The following is a 21,980-nucleotide window of genomic DNA, read 5'->3' on the forward strand; positions in this document are numbered from 1 at the left end:
GTAATATAGTAACTCTATTTTTAATACTTTGAAGAATTGCCAAACTCTTTTCCAAAATGGTTGCACCATTTTACAATCCCACCACAATGTATAATTATTTAAAACCTATATATCTTCTCTAAAACTTGTTATTGTCTATATTTTTATTTTAGCTATCCCATAGGTATGGAGTAGTATTTCAATGTGTTTTGATTTGCATTTTGCTAATGACTAATGATAAACATAAATTGGTTTTTGAGGGAAGGAATGGTTGAGGCAGGGTAAGGAGGCTCACTTTTTTTAGAATTAGCTAGTTTGAATAATTTCACTGGGTTCTGGAGTATAGGGCTATAGGGTAGAGTTCTGGAGCTTTCTAATGCCTGAAATGCCTGACCCTAGGACTACTAGGAGAGGATGTTAGTGTTCTAAGTCTAGGAACCCAATAAAGCAAGAAGGCAGGTAAGGGTATGGGCTTCAGATTAATTATACTGCACATAAGAAGGAGGCTCCCAAGAGGGTTCCTTGCTATCCCTAGGAATTTACTAACCCTGGGAAAAGTAGTTCCTCTCTGGTCAATGCAGTCCCCAGATGTCAATGTATCAGATAGAGAAATTAGAAAACATGGTTAGTACATATGTATCTACCATTATAATATTACATAAAAGAGTTTCACTACCCTAAAATCCTATGTTCTATTTATTCATTCTCTGTCTCCTAGACAACCTATAGCAAACATTGATCTTTTAATGTAGTCTATAATTTTGCCTTTTATGGAGCATAGTATAGCTAGAGTACAGTGTGTAGCCTTTTCAGATTGGCTTCTTTCACACAGCAGTATGTCCTTAAAGCCCCTTCATGTATTTGCATGGTTTGATATCTTATTTCTTTAATCTTTCAGTATCTTATCCCACAGATTTTCCTTTGCAGTACTTTAGTCAGCCTCTACTGTTACTGTCAATTCAGGCAGATTCAGTATTAAACCATAATCATTGGTTGTTTTCTGCAAAGAGCAGATTGTTTGCAAAAAGTTAACTCTGAGCCAGGTCAATAAAGACAATCTCAGAATGGAGCATTACCAGGGATCTGTCCCACAGGTCAAATAATAACAATTATGAGGAGACAGTGCTTTTTGTGGTGTTCTGAACCCATACTGCTTGTCTCTCCAGTCGGTAGCTGCCAGTTTTCACAACCATGGCTGTGAAGTTGTGGGAGGTGGAAATAAGGCAAGCCAAAACACAACAAAGCTGACTGTTCTTACCAGGGTTCAGCAATTTAAAAAAAAAATAATAAATGCTCCCATTGCTGCAAACTGTTAGTTAATTTCAAGAGTTCCAAAAATGCCAGTTCTCATTTTAGTATTTTTTTTAACCAGTATTCTTCTTGCTTTTATGGAGGAACAGATTTTAAGAGATCCTTACTCTGCCATTCCCGAAGTGCTTCTCCTTTATCCATTTTTATAGAATCAAGTTTCATTAAAATGTTCCATATTATTATCCAAGTTCTCCATTATTCTATATTTTGAATATATTCATCACAGTTATTTAAAAATCTTATCTGCTAACTCTAAAAAATAGATTGCCTATAAGTTTGTCTTTTTCTTTTTTAAAAAAACATTTTTCTCTTGCTTTTCATTCTTATGGTCTTGTCTCTTTGTAATACCTAGTATTTTTTACTTGAATTATGTATCATTGTATGCATAACATTATGGAGTATCTAGATGATATTACCTTCCCCTAGAGATGTCCTGTTCTAGACAGACAAAGTCGTGCTGAATCACCTTAATTCAATCAAAGTTAGCTTAAGTTTGAGTTTCCATTTTGGAAAGGTTCTATTTACTGCAGGGTCACCTCTGTTCCAGAGACACAGCCCTTGGCATTCTTTAAGGACTTTGTTCACTATCAACCTTCCTCACTCTCTTGAACTGTAAATATTTGTCAGGTAAAGCTTAAATTTTCATTCTAGACATCATCCTTTAGGCCTCTGTTCAAAATTGAAAAATGTTCCCACAAGCAAAGTAGCTGTACAACTTCAGCTCAGTTTTTTGATGTTTTTACTTTACCAAAATCTTTGCCTATTTCTTATTTAAGCAGCTTTGTAATGTTTTCGATAGACCTATTTATATTTTATAAACCAAAATTCTTGTTTTTAGTAGGACTGTTTTCACCATCTGATGTGGAAGATTGGGAATGCAGTAGTTTTTCCATCCATGCCTATATGGTTAACTTTATTTCCTGAGTTATAGCCTATTTCATTTATATTCTATACTGATTTTGAGACATACAATGGATTCACTTTTATACATATTTAATTGCAAACTAAGGAATATTCAAGTCACAATGAAATCAAACTTGTAAATTACAGCTTAGATGACTTTGTATGTGATACCATAGATCAAGTTTTCCTTGATTTCTTTCTTTTTTGGCTGCAGACTGTCAAATTTAACATTCATCACCTTGCTCCAATTCAAATAATTTTTTTCTTCAAAGGCTAATGGAATGTGAGTGAGTTGCCTCAGTGAATTTTTACAGTTAGGACAAGAAATTATCCTAAAAATTATATAATGATACACACTTGTACTTACAACATTTATCTTTATTAAAACTGTCTTTTGAAGCCATCATTAAATATTTCATACTAGAATTTTAAACTATGTTGGTCAATTTTATTTGATTCTAATTTTTGTTTTCTTTTGTTCCTTATTCTTACAAAGCCTTTGATTGGAGCAAAGTGTAAAGCAGTGCTAGCAGTATCTTCAAAAAATCGATTAGAAATGAATTCCATTGAATTAATATCTTTGTTTAAAATATTTAGAAATCTAAGTTATCATTTACTAATTCTATTTGGAATTACACAGACAGAACTCAAGTAAAATGTGCAGAAAGTTATAAATGATTAAATTATTATTTTTGTCTACAGTTATATTCATTTCAAATCAAATTTTAAAATAATGTTATTAGTTTTAAGATCAGAAGATACGTGTTCTGATACATAGCTATGCTCATTTCTGGCAGTACGATCACCTCTCTAGCAAGTTACTTAAATATTCAATAATTACTTTTTCATTTGTAACAAAATATGTATCTAAAACACTTCCTATTTCTATATATGTGCTTAGAGAGATTATTATATTCAATTCTCACAGAACTCTAAGAATTAAGACATGGATACCTTCAGGATAACCAGGCAATGAATTCATCTGAGGTAAACACTTCACCATATAAAGCTGACTCTCCTTGAGATCTGCTATCATTATTCCTATGGCCTCTAGGTTGATTATCAAGGATAGGTCTCTCCACAACCTAAGTGTCTAAGGAATTGTAAAAAACCAAGGGAACATGTATAAAAGTGGATCTTGGGAGTACTGGACTATGGGGACAGAATATAAGACTGGATATGGGCACTTAACTCTCTCTACAAAGGGGAATCTATCATAATAGTCTGTAACAATAGATTTTTCCAAGGATTACAATATGTAAATATAAAATGTTTTCCTGGTTCTTTTCCAAGGGGCCCAAGGTAATTTTCTACATATTTCATAGGTGAAGGGAAATACTCATAGACTTTCTAAGGACTGTTAGATACGGCACCTGAGCTGACACTTGAGTTAAATAATGAGAAAGGGAAAGTCTTCATTATAATGATATAAATACATCTATTGTATACCATTTACTTTTTAGATAATATAATAAATAGTACCTTTAATTGTTCACCAAAACTTGTAATTAGGCATCAATGTCCCTACCCTAAGGATTAGGAAATTGAGTCTTAGAGAAATTAAATAACTTTACAAAAAAAAAAAAAAAAAAAACACTTCACTCTTAGTCTTAAAGCCAATCTTAGTTCTTTTAAGTACAAATTGTGCACTCTTTCACTATCATTATGTAATCATATCATATTAAAATGTTATTTTAATATTTTTCATTATTAAATAAATATATTCTCACAATTGAAAATACAAAGAATAAAGACTAGCAAAAGAAAACAAAAATCCACTCCTGACTATGCATAATTTAACAAGTTATCTATAATTTATCTATAATGACACTAGCATTATGAAATCAAGACTCTCATATAAAGCAGCAATAATACCAACAATAACAGTAACAGATGCATGGAGAATTTTGAGGGTACCATCACAGATACACTGTAAGATAATTTCTCATGGGTCATAAGATGTTTCATTGTCCAAATCTCACTACTCAATAAGCTCTCAAATGTCAGGGAAAACAGAGGTCAATAGGAATGCAAGTACCAAAGAAATGGTACTATTTTTTATTATCTCAATGTCATGGTAAAGGCTACCAAGTTGTTTCTTACCAATTTGCACACTACCAACTAGAATAAACGGACTCCTTCTCATCTGCAGGATGAACTCTGACTTCCTGGAAAAATTGCTGAATTACATCTACCTGATAAAAATCAAGGCTTAATTTTCCAATTCAAATGAAATTAAATATAGTATCACAATGTGAGAAGAATTTAGGTGTTTGATAATATATCCACTCTATCTGTTTATCCATATATATCATTGAAATTGCTTAGTGAATAAGTCAGTATATTGTTGACACCTTCTGTATTTTCAAATCATAAAGTATCTTCCCATGTATCTAGGATAGTTTTTGCTTAAAAACTTAAATATTAATTTATATATTGGTTTAGAAATTCTGTATATAGTAATTAAATTCCAGTTTGATGGCCAATTTACAAAAATATGGAAATGAGAAATAAAATAAATATATTCTAACCTGAAGCTATCATGAATAAACTTAGAAAACTCAATGTTTTTCCTATGTTGAAAACAGAATGCTGTGATTGCAGGTCATAAGTTAATAAGGGCCGAAAATGATATATTAAGGCTCATAAAAGTTACTTCTAATGAGTTTGTGAGATTAAAATATCAAATGTAAAATTTTTAGAAAAAGAAAAAAATGTTTCCATAAAGTAACATACTTTCTGTGTTATTTAACAATTACGCCTCATCACTATTAATTATCAGTATTACTGTAGCTGAACTACTTGCTATATTACTTTTTCTCTGGTTTTGTTTTTGGTGGGACTGTGGAGAAACTTTCTAGCCTTTTAAATTCAATTGTTATCTTATCAATCTTTATGAAACATGTTCAACAAATTACTGTAAGTTTCCCCTTTTTTAGTTACTATAGATGCTTTGTTTTATGTTGGACACCCATGTCTACTTTTTGAAAATTTAGAGAAACAATGAAGAAATATTTCTGAAAAGATTTAAGCAGTGCTTCTAAGTATAGAGAGCAAAATATAAGAGCTTCTATTTCCATGCTTTTCACATTCTGATTTTTTGCCCTCACAATTAAGTGTTTATTTTCAGTCATTTTTTCTTGTCTTTTAAATTAATTTTACTGCAAAGTAAAAAAAAGATACATACTTCTGGGAGCCAGACTGCATGAACCTGTGTGCCAGACTTTCTACTTAACAGTTGTGTGACATTCGCAAATTTCCTTACCTCTTTGTGTCTCTTTCTTCACCTTTAAAGTGTTGATGATAACAATACCTACAGTTAGGATTATGGTGAGGAATAAATAATTGAATACATTTAAAACATTTACCCCAATGATAGGTAATTAGTAAATGTTCACTATCATTACCGTTATCATTAAATACCTAAGCATATATACTTTTTTTTTTTTGCTCTTAATGTCTAAATGAAGGAATAATATTAAACCTGTAGTTTTTTTTTTAAGTTTTTCACGTGTATAATTATTTGCCTTGAGGATCTTTCCATGGCAGTATGTTCATGGATTTACACTGTTCTTTTAAATAGTTCCTTGCTATTTCACTGTACTGATATATTCTGATGATTAAATCAGGGTTTCTCATTCCTGGCACTACTGGCACACTGAGCTGTATAATTCTTTGTTGTGGGGGCTGTGCTGTGCATTATAGGATGCTTAGCAACAATCTTGATCTCTCCCCACTAAATGCCAGTAGCTGTCCCCACTGCAGATGTGACAACCACAAATGTTTCCAAATATTGCCAAATGTATTTTTGAACTACAAAATTACCACTGGATGAGAACCACTGATTTAGCCAATCATCAGTTAATCATCAATGAAAGGGAATTCAGATGGTTTGTACATTTTTGCTATTTTGAACTTCCTCGCAAAGATGTACAATTTTTTTTTAACATTACTTGGGTTTTTTTCTTCCCTCTACTCCTTGAATTCTGAGAGATTTAGTGACAACTCCTCTCAAACAATCTGAATCTCCACTCAAAACATATTTTTGTTTGTTTCTAGAAATACTTCTGCCTTTTCTTTCCTCCCTTTTTAATCATAACTGTCTTCTCTTTTCAACTTTTAAAAATCCAATCAATTTTTTATTCCAGAACTCCAAGAAATATTCTTTAGACTTGTCCCATTAAATGGCAAAAGTCTCATCACTTGTTTTGAGAAGGGCATCAGTTTTTTAAAAAATGGAATAGTGAAGTAAAGAAATATTTAGTAGTCATGGTTGAAAAAATCAGATGCATCTAGGTACCTAATCTGGATTTTACTATTATTATATGTATGACTTTTCACTTTTTAAAATCCTATGAGCCACAATTCCCTTATGTAATGAAAAGAAAATAATACTATCTCAAAGTCCTTGGGCAAATTAAATAAGACAATATAGGAAAAGTACTTAGCAGAGAGTCTGTTGTGTATTAAGCATGCAATAACATTAACAAATTTAGAAAAAGAAGCTATTAAATAGTTTACCAAGAAATGAAATAAAATCCATAAAAACAAAAAAAGAGACTATAAAAATTATGTCCACTAGCAATACTAGCATGTTTGTAACCAAGGAGTGAAGTCTCTTTAATGATATAAAATAATGATCGATAATGGGATAATAATTTAAAGGTGAAAAAGCAGGATGCAAAGTAATATATAACAGAAGATGTGATAATAAATAATTGCAGACAATTAAAATTATCACATTTTAAATTAAATTCCTGTTTGGAAATTGTGAAGAAAGGACTAACACACCTCATCTGTTTTCTCAGAAATGAAAGAAATGATAAATTTTATAATTATGATAGAGTTAAGGGGAAGAAAATGATTATCTAGTTTGACTCCTACTGTTGCAACTGACAGATAATCTATCTCAAACCAATTTATGCAAACAAGTATATTTATTTTTCACATACCAGAAAGTATAAGATCATCCATGAGACCCCTACATTATATGTATATTACTGAAGAAACATTAAAAGCAATTCTATTAAAGTCAAGTATAAACTATGGATTTTGACATTGGTTTTATATTTATACTTTATTTCTAGCCAGTGAAATAGAACAAGATATTTTTAAAAGATTAAAATACTGAGGAGAACAATTAGTCATTTTTGTAGATGAAATTATTTCTTAAAACACCCAATGGAAGCAATTAAGAAGTGTACGAAAATTAGTCAGAAATTTAAGTAGGGAAACCAGACAGAAGAAAACATTTTTTTAATGAATAGTTTGCCTACAGGCCAGCATTAAATGGTGTATGTTTAAGCATAACTTTGTTTAGTGAATAGACTATTTTCTGTAAGCTCTCCACAGACACAAATTATATTTTTATTCAAGACACTTTGACTTTTCTTTACTAATGCTTTTTCAGGTATTTATCTTTATGTTTATGAGCTTCTCTTATGATGCTACTTTTATCAAATTTGGGGATTCCTTGTTGTTGACTTATTTCTCTTTTGGTAATCCTGTTACCAGAAGCATACTCTGAATCAGAGACATTCAGGCAACCGAGATACAGAGGCAGGATCTGCCGTCCAGTGGTCTGTACTCCTTTCCTAAATCTTGAAGTACCTTCCCCTTTCGGAGTTTCTATTATTTTGGCCCAGGAATGAATATCATTGCAATTTGCTGTTCAACCCAGGTGGAAGAGTTGAGCGTTATTTTCCCAGCTGTTCTAATGAAGTAATTATCTTTTAAATCTCCTCTTACTCTTTGTATTAGTAGACTCTAATCTTGTACCACTCACAAATCCTCAGTAGTCCTTTCCCATCAATGTTCCTGGCTATGATTTCCTCTGCTCTTGTTTCTCCATCAAAGAATTCACAACTGCTTCCTAATTTTTAAGAATATTTGGGGAAAAACATTTTACTAATGTTACTCTTTCTCACTTTTCAGCACTGCTCTGGTTATATTTCAAATTAAATTTTTGCTCTTTTCAAAAGATTGGGTGAGATGGTTGATCAACACCATCAATATCAGAGTCAATACCATCTTATCTGTCCAGCTTGGAAAATAAATCCGTTAATTATCTGGCAACATTTACAGTCTTTCAGTTACAAAATGACCTACAAAATGTTTTTAATGTAAGCTATTTGTAAGCATACACATATATATGTGGCATTATTAGAAATCACATACAAAAATACCTGTCCATTTATAGGTACCACACATATGCATTCAGAGTGAGATGTGCATGTACCCACATGTGCATTTGTGTACATATGTACACACATGGGCACATAAATATGCATTCAGATATGCATATGCATACGTATGTTTGCATATATCTTCATGTGTGCATGCATAAATATGCACGTTTCCATTGCATATATAATTATACATACACAAAGGTATCAGCAGATACATATTAATCTCCATACATACGCATACATATGTGCATATTCAAATATATAGAAACATGCAAGTGTTTGCCTGTTTATGTGTGTATGCATATGAATTTAAATATATACACTGAGATACACATACCCAATTCATGCATATGTATATATATTTCCATATATCTGCACATGTGTACACATAAGCACATGTGAATTTATGAATGTCTATACAAGTATAAACACATGTATATGCATATACTACTATGAAATGAAATTACACATATAATTTCATAGCAGCTATCTTGTTGCACAACACATATATGAATGTATATTTTGAACATCTTGCAAAGGCTGTAGATATGTCCCCTTGATATCACTTAAATGGTTATTTGCTATTATATAATTATCTAACAATTTATATAGTTAAATTTCTATTTTTTTTTAACATTTATGTTTCTACTCATTTTTCACTACAGTATGTGATTTACTTAAAAGGCTGGGCCCTGCAGTCACATTACATGGGACATCAGCAGTAGCGGTTGTTGTTCTCATAATAACAATGTCCCTAGGATTTAATGAGTAAGATAAGCAAAGCCTACAGTGTCTTGCATTTGGTAAACACTCAGTAATTTTATGTACTACTAGAACTATCTTTGTTATATAAGTATATATATAATATTCCTGTACATAAATCTACAGTATATTAAAATAAATATATACAATCACCCTTGTGACTTATTGTTTCCCTTCATTTTTAAAAGAAGAGTCTAAAGATCTAAGATGATTTAACACTTTGATACATCTTGCCAAATTTTCTTCCAGAAAATTGTACTAATTTATAATCCTATTCACAAATAACTGCCCAATCATTTATGTACATCCTTATCATTTTTCTTTCTTTTCTCTTAATAATTCTACATTTTTCTTAGCATAAATTGAAAGACACACCATCTTTTTGTTTGGAAAGCTTTAAGAGTAGAAATACTTTAATATTACCCAAATGCATAATGATTTTGACCAAAATGCCAAAAAGCCAGTAGTCAAGATGAAGTCTCAAATGGTAACTTGTATAGGACCTTGTAGTCTGTATGTGGTGTTCTTTGTTTACTTGGTTTTACTTTTCCTCAGCATCATTTCTTTAAAATAAAGGGACTAAATATCATATTTCTGAACTTTCTATGAACCAATCTGATTTTTTTTTCCTAATTCATTCTAACTTCAGCATCCTCAATTTAAAGGCCCAACACAAGAAGCACTAACCTACAGAACATGATTATTTTCCTGCTGATTTCGTTTTGTTTCCTTCACCTTCAAATAAGAATGAAAATGAGGTTTCTTTATGCAGCATTAAGGTACCCATATATAAGAAATTACAGTCTCTATGAGAAATCTGCACATTATCACTATGGTATGCTATAGAAAAGATGAGAAACTATCCATTCTCAGCTAAGTAAACATAACAACACAGGTGAAGGGGAGTAATTATGAGTGTTTTCACAAAATTAAGTAGAAGTATTTGAATTACATAGTAGCAGTGGGTCTTAGTAACTCTTCGGTGCTGGCAATGTGACTGTGTGTAAAAGAATACAGAACAAAAAACATTAATAATAGTCAGACGGGTTAAGATTTCAGGGAGGGCAGGAGTTGATATATTCAGGACTCTGGGAAATGCTTATCTTCTATTGTGAAAAATCAAATGGGGATTTGTTACCTCAAAATAAAGGATCTTATATACTGATTGTAGGTATAAACAACAGAGCCTGTATGAATGAATGCAGGTTCCTGGAGTCAAAATTAAGAGGTAAAAATGAAACTAATATTAGAGAAAATGGTGATTTATTTTAATTTACTGATCATTCTAGTTAAAATAAAGTTTCTCAACTAAGAGACTTAGAATAGCTAACCTTGAGAGAGCAAAATGTTTAAATAAAATAAACCATGTAAAGGGTCTAGCACAGAACAAATGATGTTTTCTTTATAAGTGCTTTATTACTCAATTTTCTGAATAAACAGGTAAAATCTTGATAATGTATAATTATTTTACTCTAGGGAAATGGGAAATTGAAATTTGTGATGGATATATTATGGGCCTATTCAGTGAATCATTTTTGAAGAAATGTTTTCTACCAGGTGGCATCAAATCATATAACTCAAGTATTGCCTTTAGGCTTAAACTGATTAGAATTGAGGCAATGCTATGAATAATGACTTGGTAAATTTCAGTATGTAAAATATGAAGAATTTTACTGCTTCTCTAATACTCACATTTTTCTTTTCCACACAGCAACTACAATTTGTTTTCAGAAAGCCCAGCAATCTATTAAATATCTACCTGGATTGTTTCATATGATTTTATCAGTTCTATGTGTTATATACTATTTCTAATGATTCTTATTTGACCAAAAGGACACGAGAGTCACAGAAAACTTATATAACACTATATACACAGGGTTACACAGAGCAAGTACGAACAGTAATTTAAATTTAGGTCTGTCTGACTCCAGGGCCCAAGTCCTTACACAATAACATACTTCTCATACACGAACACTCAAAGATCTTCACGATCTTTTAAAACCTGTCAAATTCTACTCTCACCTCATGCGATTCCTAACAGTTTCTTTAGTGCATCCCTCATCTATTTTTCATTGGGTTTCTCTTGGAAGATTTTTAAACAAGTCATCCTTTAGATTATAAACTTCCTTGCCTATAACTCACTTATAAATTGGAAAATTAATTTTTCAGTTTTTAAATAGTATTCAGGTTTCCCCACTGATATGATACTGCGTGGAGAAGTGACAATGTGGAGGGGCATCTTAATCTAGTTGAAAGCCTCTTTAGAAAACAGAAAGTGTTCCTTTCATATTCAAATGAAACATTTCATATACAACTTGCATAGTAATAAAAGCAGTTTATTGAACATGTTAAATTATAGACTATGCCTTAATGAAAATGCTAAAGTTGAGCTAAGGTTATCTGATAATCTTACTTTTCTGTTGGGTTAATAAAACTCTTTTATATGATATATACCTCATGATTTTTTGCATTTCAATATAAAGTTTAGATTCAGCTTGCCAATATCTACAAAATCTAATGGAGTTTGACTGGAATCACACTGAAAGTATAAATCAACTTGGAGAAAACTGGTATCTTCACAGTACTAAGTTTTCCAGTCAATAAATCTAGGTCCACCTAAGAAATCTATAACTAAATTATGAAAATTCATAAGTAATTTACCAATATTGAATAAAAATCATAAATAAAATCAACTATGTTTTTCTGTATCAGAAAAATTAAGTATATATTTTTCACAATTATTACAATTTGAAGTGATTTTTCTTATTACAAAGCATCTCAAAGCTTTCTCAGTTACTTAGTTTGCATTGTAAGCATTTATTTTTATTTAACTTTGTATGATATTCCTAAAACTTACACATGATGACAATCAACTAAATTATGGAGTAAAAGATAATTAAGAATAAAGAGCATTTTCCTCAAATCTCTGGAAAAATCAATGTTGAATATTTAAAAATCTTTATGATTTCTTAAATTCTAAATATTTCTTTTCAGTAAATCACTAAATATAAAATCATTTGAATATATTAATTATTCCATGACTTTATATATGTCTAATGACATATTCCACTACAATATTCCTTTTGACACCAAATAATTTAAATCTGAATTTGTTTGAAAGTCAAATATACATGCACACAGGTATACACACATAGTAGCATATTTAACACATCTTAATTAATGAATTGACATTATATACATCAATGAAATAGGTATTTTTCTCTTTCTCTCTCTCTATATATATATACACACTCATACACACACCCATATAATACTCTGATAAAAAAGTTCAAAACTTCTCTATTATCTACCATGTCTAGCTCTGAAGGATTTAATATTCTGTTGTTTTTGTTTGTCATTTCAGTGTTGGTTACACAGGTGTATTTGCTAGGGTTGCTGTAACAAATGGCTTTAACAATGGAAAATTTTCTTCTCACGTTCTGGAGGCTAGAAGTTCAGAATTGAAGTGTCAGCACTGTTGGTTTTGTCTGAGGTCTCTCTCTTTGGCTTATAAACGAACATCTCCTCCTCCTTGTGTTTTTACATGATTTTTCACTCTGTACATGTCTGTGTCCAAATATCCTCTTTTTTATGAGACTACCAGTGATATTTGATTAGGGCCTACCCTGATTACCTCATTTTAGCTTAATTACTTCTTTAAAGATCGTATCTCCAAATATAGCCACATTCTGAGGTACTGGCATTTGGACTTCATCATATGAATTTGTGTGGGTCACAATTTGGCCTTCAACAACAGATGTGTTCAGTTTGTGAAATTATTTGGTCTGTATATACACCACTTGGATAAATATATACACACATATTAAAAAAAGTTTCAAATAAGATCTGCTCTCTACTGCTCCTTAAGCTCTATTTGAACCTTTACTTTACTCTGGGCCAGCCCTGCTCAATTTGAATTCTGATCTCAGCAGTATCATCCTTTGGATTCATCTCCATATTCTAGAAGAGAGATCTTGTTTTAAAAATTATTTGTATTTTATTCCAGACATTCTGATGGCTTAGGCTGTGCTGCACCATAACTCTCTAATCGAGTGGTTCCTGCTGGTTGTTTTTCTCATAAACAAGTTGGAGCCATTGCAGTCTTCTTCTAGCCTTCCGTTAACTCCTAGTGGGAGCTTCCACTCTCCTTCCAGGAAAAGTATTTATTTCTTTTTCTGTATTCTTTGGTCCTTAGAATTGAAAGGGAGCAGGACCCTACAGGCCCCTCAACCCTTGCCTCCTGTTTATAGAAAAGCTGAAGTCTCCCAGGCCTCCCTGAGTCATAGAAGGCTCAAGCATTTGATTAGAACAATCCTGCAGGCATTGGAGGATGGGAATGACTCTGACCACCTACCTCAAAAATTAACTGAGATTATTCCCTCATTTCCCTTTAAAACTTTCATGGATGAACAGAGTATTTGGAGATGGATTTTTGGGGGGAAGCTGAGTCCACCAGATTGCAGGCATTCTGGTTAAAAGCAACTTTCCTTTTTGTTACCAAGGCTGTTGCCCCCAGGATCATACCCCTGCCCCTCCCTCAACTAGAAACCAATTACTTTTATCTAAGTCTCAGGACGCAGTTGCAGAGAAGAAACAAAAACTGGTTAGAACTGATGGGAGTCCAAGATGGTGGCTCTGACTTCCAGTGGACCTTGAGCCTCACTCTACACTCATTGTAATACATTAATATGCTAAATAACACACCCACCAGTGCCATGACAGTTGACAACTGCCATGACAACAACCAGAAAAGTCCACACAAGGACTGAAAAGCCTGTACAAGGACTGACTGGCCCCATCACACGTGGAACAAGGACATGCTAGCAGAAGCCACAGAAGTCCATGCAGCCCAACTTGTGCCGTCCTGGCTGACAGCTCGCTTGAGTGCCTTTTCCTCACTAGAGCACATTTCTTTTCTTCTCCCTGCTGAAGCACTTTCCTTCCTTTTCCTCTTTTGAGAAATAAAAGCAGTTTCACTCTGTCCCTCTGCATCAGCTGTGAATTCTTTCCAGCCAGCAGGCAAGGACCCACACTTCGGTGGGCCTCCTAATTTAGGGGTCTCACTATCGGCTAACAGAATCATCAGAACTCCCTTTTCTCCTCCTTTCACTATTCTATGCATTCTTGTGAACATGGCCTTTCTTTTTTAATAATATCTTTAGTAGTTTTCTATATTAGCACATAGCTCATTCTTTGATCATATGCATAATAGTCCACTGAATAGGGTCCTCATAATTTATTTACACGAGCCCTATTGAAGGATTTATCCAATGTTTATAGTAATGCTATTACAAACAGTACTGCAACAAACATCCATTATGCAAACATCACAGTTTGACAGTTAAAATTCTCATGCAATTCAAATGCTTAGACGGTTTTATTTTCTCAAAAAAAAAAAAACTCTCTGAAACAGGTATCATGAGCTAAGAAAAAAAGACAGATAAACAAGGAAGAAAAGATAAGAAAGGAAAAGTCCATTTCAGAATTAAACTAGAGGTGTACCTGCTCAATCTCCCTGGGAGAATTAAAAGACTAACACCGCAGAGCCACCGTATCAGATATAGCAACCAATTTCCAAATTAAATAGTTAAGATATTTAAATTTAAAGTAAAAACCTAAACAAAAAGTAGTCTATAAAAACAAGCCTTAACTAAGTAACTCAGAGGATTTTTACTATAAAAAGTTTGACAGATATTAAAATCAGTGCAATATTTCAAATATTAATAGATAATAGTATAATTCAAGAAAAATCAATACACAAAGGAAATAAGACCATTTTGAAAAAACATCTAAAGCATACTGAACATTAATTGAACATAAATCTTCTTTAAACAATAAGAGCACAAAATATGTCATGAATATTTAGGAACTAAAGGGAAAACTGACAAGAACACAATCGTGCCATTCTTTAATAAAATGACTTCAATCAGAATGAATGAAGGAGTAAATTAAAAAAATCCAGAACAGATGTGATAAATCCCCATGCACTCTGGAAATCAACATGTAAAGCAGATGTGTGAAATGATTTACGTAAAGAAATAGAAACTACAAGAACTTTGGTGAAAGGCAGAATAATACCTCTAAATGATATGCAAATTTAAAAAAATAGAAGGAAACGTTGTACTGCTAACACGAAATGCTTCTGTAGGCCAATTCGTTACTTAGTTATATAACTTACATTTCTACACTCTCTCTGAAATAAAATCCACTAAATCCATAAAGGTATAAAGATAACCAGTCACATCCAGGTTCATAATATGATAAAGCTGGCAATTCATATTATAAGTGCACATGTAACTGACGTAAGTGAAAATGCACCACTATGCTAAGTAACACTTCAGCCAATAAGAGCTTAGAAGCTGTAGTTTCAGAATATCCTCATTTTTCCCCTTTAGAATTAGTAAGAAATATGCGACGGCTAGGAAGAAATTTGTGCAAAAAAAGATGTAAACAATCAGTATCAATTTTTTCCTCAGAAGGAGCCTAAGCCCTTGAATTATACAAATGATTAGGGGTGCACCACATGAACCTCAGGCATATCCACCACCCTGGAGTAAAATACACCTCCTGTGGGAGATGTAAATGCTTAAGTAAGTTATTTAAAATATTACAGTAAGGCAGCAGAGCTCAGATTCTTCACAGGGGTTATTTCCTGTGAGTTAAGTACTTCCTTTCCAGCTATCCTCTCTATTTCTCTTCTTATGGCTTCAGACTATTAATCCCTTAAACCTAATGTTTGAGTTTCAGAAGAACAGTGAAACACAATTTTCTAAAAAGATAAGATTATAGTGAAGGGGGGTTCATCACAATTCATTAAAACAAATAAAAGTTATTAAAAGGGATATCTACTATAGAACATTTATTAATAAAATACATACTAAGTGAAACAAATACTTATAGATAATTTTAGCATCTATTCCTGATTTTGTGTGTGTTCATAACGGCATAAAAATTCTTGCATATAGTAAAAATAAGTCTACATAGCACTGGAAAAATCTATATAAAGTTTAGGAAAATTTTACCACTCCACATACTATAACTTTGATCGTTATTTAATAAATTATAGGCATTGGTAGTTCTAGCTAATATACTCCTTAAATAACATGATTACCTAGAAAATGTAAGAAAATGAGTCGGGAAAAAGTCTTTTAGGGCATGAGAGATCATTTAATCACTTAATAAATAAATATAGGAAAACTTATAAACTTCGTATATATTTGCAGTGCCCACTAAGAGACCAAAATAGAAAAATAAAATTTATAAAATTTTTTATATAAAAAAATATAAAATACCCATGTATACATTTTGGTATAGGTATTAATACATCACTAACCTGTAGTGAAGAGAATAAAAAACCTAAATAAACAAAGAAGTCTATCCCATTCCTGCATAAGAGTAGATATACTAAAATAGCAATTAAAAATTATACATATATATACACAAAAATAATTCCAAAAGAAATGAAAAAAACTTCAGAACTTGATGCTATTAAGAAGATACACCAAAAAGGCAAAATATGTTTTAAAACAAATTGAGGGATAAGGTTCATATCTTAACAATTAAATAAAACACAAATTTCCAATAGTTTGAAATGTGAAACCTGGACTATATTGATCAGATAGAGAAATGAAACTGAATGAAATAGTAAAATATGCGTGTGTGTGTGTGGGTATTACTGAGTATATGTTTTTATTTGCTTATGTATATGTCTTAAGTTTTCTAGAACGTTATGTTATACAGTAAATACACAGTTATGAAAAAGGGGAAAATACATCTTATTTGTGTTTGAAATTTGTTAACTCTCTGGAAAATGATATTGGGTTGTCTCTAACCATGATAAAATTAGAAAAAATATATATTAAAAAAATAAATGCAGTGTCTAGATGATAAGTGATGTCTTTGCCTTTACATGATGAAGACAACAAATGTGTAATCAAATAAAGTAAGGTTCGATTTGTTGAGGTGAAAAAATTAGAATTATTTTTTCTTAAGTTTTCCTGAATGAGGTCAGGGACATGTACAAACCCTTTACTTTGCTATAGATGTTCCTCTTTGTCTCTTAAGTAGCTGCCAAGGCAAAAGGCTTTTTCATTTCACCTACGTGTTGCTAGACGGGATTATACAACATGCTATCCCCAGTCCCAGTGGTGTCACCCAACCCTGCTAGGCTTTTCATTTTCTGTACCCTGCCCATCATTGTGTAAAGGGAAATAAGTTGTTTTCTCTGACATTCCTTGGAACCAGGTGGGCGGGCAGTCTGGCAACAGAACAGCAGTGACTAACATTATCCATAATTCAACTTGCTGACAAAGATTGGTTGATCAATAAAAGCAGTCTTTTGACACAGATGCCAATATATTCTTCATTGATTGTCAGGTGATAAGTGATATCCTGCATCTATCATTTTTGCTCCTTATGCATTATCCTGTAGCTCCATTTCTGGTCCCGACTGATTCTTGACTCTGATTATAAGTTTCTTGCCTTATTGAAAGTGGGGAGGACAGCGTTTTTATTCTTACTTTATCCCCACATTGATGCTTGAAGTTTGATTCGTGTCACCAGACTTAATTTCAAAGGTTTTCCAGCATTTGCTGTTTGCAATGAAATCTACTGATTTAAAATATAGATTCATCTAGCTGATTCTCGCCTCTAGCACTAGAAAAGAACTTTCAAATGCACTGTAGTTAACCTTATAATTGTTCCTTGAAGTCCTCAAGAGCTATTTGAGGTGTGTTCACCAAACAAATTTATTTTTCTACTTTGCTTTTTCTTTAAATTATGTTCTAAATACCTCATGGTGCCTGTGGAGGTTCTTTGCCACTCTCTGTTGATTGCTTTTGCAGGTATCTCCAGATAGCCACCCTTCAGGGCTGAACTACCTTCCCCAAACTGACATCCGAGTTATCAATGTGCTGGATTAACTGTCCTCCCAGATGACTACCTCTGGCACTCAATGACACACACAGGCACAGGTGTGGAATCATTTGTTCGACAGTATCTCCTTTATTCTATGCTTGCAACCCCCTTTTCCCCCCAGGGTACTTCAGTTTTCCAGGAGTCAAATCTTACTACATACACAACTTTGTCAGAATTACCTCTCTCTACAGAGGCCTGAGGTTGTGCTATGAAACCACGCTTACCTATGTCAAGTCATCTTTTTTCAGTTCTGTCCAAGACTGACCTACTGAGCCCATATGGAAACATGGAGGATCTCTGCATTAGCTACTTAAATACACTTAGGTATATCTGACAGGATTTACATTCAAAGTGGGACCTTGGCTATACTTCTTAAAATAATATTTCCTATATATTAGACAGACAACAGGTAGTTGCTGCTAGAAAGTAAAATACTTATAACAAAAGTAAGAAAAGACAGGAAAATATGTATTATTTATATAATGCTGCAGGTTAATTTGTTTTTCAGTTAATACTATAACATGACAGCTATTTAAATATTAATAAATATATACTATGTCAATATTAGTAATAGTATTCTTTTTTAAGAAGGAAATAGAAAACTCAGAGTTTATTTTTTCAACCCCTGTTTTTTTTCCCAAGGTGATACACTGCTCCGGGAGATACTGCAATTCCAGGTCAATGCATGGAGTGGGCCGAGCAAGCTCCTATTCCAATTCCCTGCTCCAAAAATCCATTTAATATACTGTCCTCAGATGGAGGATGTATCAGATACTAAACTGATAAGAACAGATACTACACTGGATCTTAGCCAAAAGGCCGAGAAATGATAAACCATATTCTTATTAGAAATAACTATAAAAGTAATCATAGCTTAGCAGTTGATGTACATTTATTATATGCCAGACTCTATCCTAACTACTTTATATACAAAAATTCATTTATTTGCCTCAACATCCTTATGAGTCACTTACTATTACATATACCATCTTAGAGATACAGAATTAGAATTTGGAATTTTCTAGGTATTGCACAATAATTCTCAAATGTCAAGTGACCGTAGAATAAAATATAGAAATGTTCAATAAAACATAATACCCAGGACTATTAATGATTAAAACGCAAATTAAAATAAGAACAACCTATCTTCAATTTATCTGCAAAACTTTCAAATTAAAAACCTGAATTTTTTTCAGAGCGGTTGAGTGTGGGATTAGAGTTATCCTCACATAATGTAATTAGATATGTAAATGACAATAAAAATTAGGGGCTATAAATCAAAATTTAATTTGTAGTATTTTTGTATCTAACTTTTTAAACAAGAGAATGAAAATATTAGTAGAGGAAAATATATTTAATTATGTAAAAAAAAGTCATTTCTGCTTCCCAAAATGTAATATTCAATGATTTCTTCTAATACTCCTGAATTAAAATTAAAAAATATTTTAAATGATTTGGAAACTTTATGTGGAGGCTTGAAACATTTAAATTTATTTAAATTTATTCTTTAAAATAAACAGTTTATCCCAATACTTTCATAGATTTTTTTCATCATTATTTAATGATGCCTCTTTGATCATATATTACATATTTTATTTTCTCCTTCTGAGTTGTATACTGTATTCCACTGAACTACCTATTATATATTCTCGGTTCCACACTGTTTTCATTAATTTCTTGAATGACAATTTCAAGAGATTTCTAGCTTGTAAAATGTCATGTTCCCATATTCATTAAACTTTTATTTCTAATTCTGATAATCTTATCTCATGCTTTAATTACAGGAAATAATTCATTACACCTGCCCAGAAACTTGACATTTACAAAGCGTATTTCTCTACACCATCCCACAAACCCTTATAAAAATACTGTCAAGGAAATACTACATTTTTTTTTTTAAGCAGATGACAAACTGAAGGCCAGGGAGGTTATCATCGCCTGAGAGAAGTATTATGCTGTAACTATGTATTCATATCTAATTTCTGTATTTTATTGAAATTAAAATGCCACTAACTGTAATAACATTATTTTATACATTAAAAATAAAAGCATTGTTAATTAAACTGTGAAAGAACGTATCCATATCACTTCAAGTTTGTATTTCATTCCCATTGTAAAAAAATGAAATACAAAGTTGCATTTCTCTGGATTCTTCTATACACTGATTTTTATCATATATTGGGCTGCTCTAGTTTTGGGGTTTTCTACATGCAAATTACATTGTTTAAGTATTGAATGTTTATAATGTCTTTCAAGTTACAAGGAATCTCTCTCTGTCCTTATATGGCTCTCTCGCTCCCCCTCTCTCTAGTATGTGTATCTATCTATACATATATAGAGAGAAAGAGATTGATCTTCTCATATTTATATGTTGAGAGTATATATCTCATACATGTGTGTATGTATATGTGTGTGTGTGTGTGTGTGTGTGTGTGTGTGTGTGTGTGTGTGTGTGTGTGTGTGTATATATCTCAATATCATATGGCTGATTGACAAACAACGAGTTTAAGTTGGTAATGATTATAAGACAAATCCCCAGCTAGGATAATAAAAATGTGAAAAAAATTTTCATCTTTGAATAAATGAGATAAAGTGTTTTTATGCTTTCATCTCCAAGTCAAAGACATTTACCATCTATCTAGCATCATCAATTTCCTCATGAAAGACTTTGAAAATATGATAAAAGGCATAGCAACTTAAGATCCCCTTAGTACCTCTGGCTTTCATTCTTCTATAGCATTAACAAACATTTAAGTGTCTAACATTTCCCGAGACTCTATAATGGATTCCTAGTTTCTAGAAACATATGTAACATATGCTTTTTTTCTGAAAGGCACATGTGTTATGCCATATCCTTCTTCAAAAACATTATATAAATCCTGAAACCTACATAAAAAGTCATTTTTAAATCTGTCAAACACTTATTTCCATAATATTGTGTAACTGAATGTTTCAGTTTAATCTCAAGCTATTTTTCTGTCCAATTTCTATGTCGCAGCTAACTCAATTCAGTTTTCCTGAGCATGTTTTCTTGTTGTGAAGATAGGTATGATTACTTCCAAATTCTTTACATGTGTCAGGTAAAACCGGAAGTCTCAAATATTTTTGAATGACTTAGTAAAATATTCCTGACAAAAATTTTTAATGAAAAGAAAGCAAGATAAAACTATTCATTAAAGCTAGCTTTACTTCCATCCATATAAAAGCCACAAATAGGAAAAACAACCTGAAACTAAATAAAACAAAGTACTAATAGTAGTGATATCCTTGTTTCATTTTTCATTTTTCTTTCATGTGTATTTGTTTCTTATTTTACAATAAACATGTATCAAAATCAGAATACACATATTAAAATGATTTAGTATAATAGTTTTGAGCAAAACTAGAGAAAAGGGGTAAAATATATCACAAGAAAGTGGAATAAAGCTTTCATTACACTGAATATTGAAAATATATTCTCACTTTTACAAAATCTTCAAGGTGAGAACATAGGTGATAACAAGGTTACAGAGTGCACAACAGGAAATCAGCTCTAGGTGACACTGATTAGTCATGCAGTTCCAGTGCTACTTAATGTTTTTACTGTCTGCTTACTTCATTCAATTTCTGTGATTTCCTGCTGTCAGAAGACTTCACTGTCAGAAGAACTCAGATGACAGTGTTAAAAAAGGTGCAATAAAAGTTATTACAAATCTGATTATGCCATTTGTCTTCTTGTAAATTTTAAATGAACCCCTTTCTTTCTACAGAACGATATTGCATTTTAGAAGATTAGCTTCCTTATTTCAGTCTCCTGATCTCCTTCAGTTACATGTTATCCCTTCATCTTCCTCCCCCAAATAAAAATACATGCAATATATGCAGCAGGACTTTCATCTTTGTATCCTCATAAATGTTGAAATTTCGGACTAGAGTCCTTTA

General features: G+C 32.1%; 1 non-coding gene across 1 annotated transcript; it reads right to left on the reverse strand.

Moving 5' to 3' along the window:
* Positions 1-18,699: 18,699 nt before the first annotated feature.
* On the reverse strand, positions 18,700-18,890 carry LOC116152830 (U2 spliceosomal RNA). The gene has a single exon (XR_004136534.1). It is a non-coding gene; the product is annotated as a U2 spliceosomal RNA (small nuclear RNA).
* Between the last annotated feature and the right edge of the window lie 3,090 nt (positions 18,891-21,980).

This window comes from Camelus dromedarius, chromosome 10 (genome assembly GCF_036321535.1).
Source record: "Camelus dromedarius isolate mCamDro1 chromosome 10, mCamDro1.pat, whole genome shotgun sequence".
In the NCBI taxonomy this organism is placed as follows: domain Eukaryota; kingdom Metazoa; phylum Chordata; class Mammalia; order Artiodactyla; family Camelidae; genus Camelus; species Camelus dromedarius.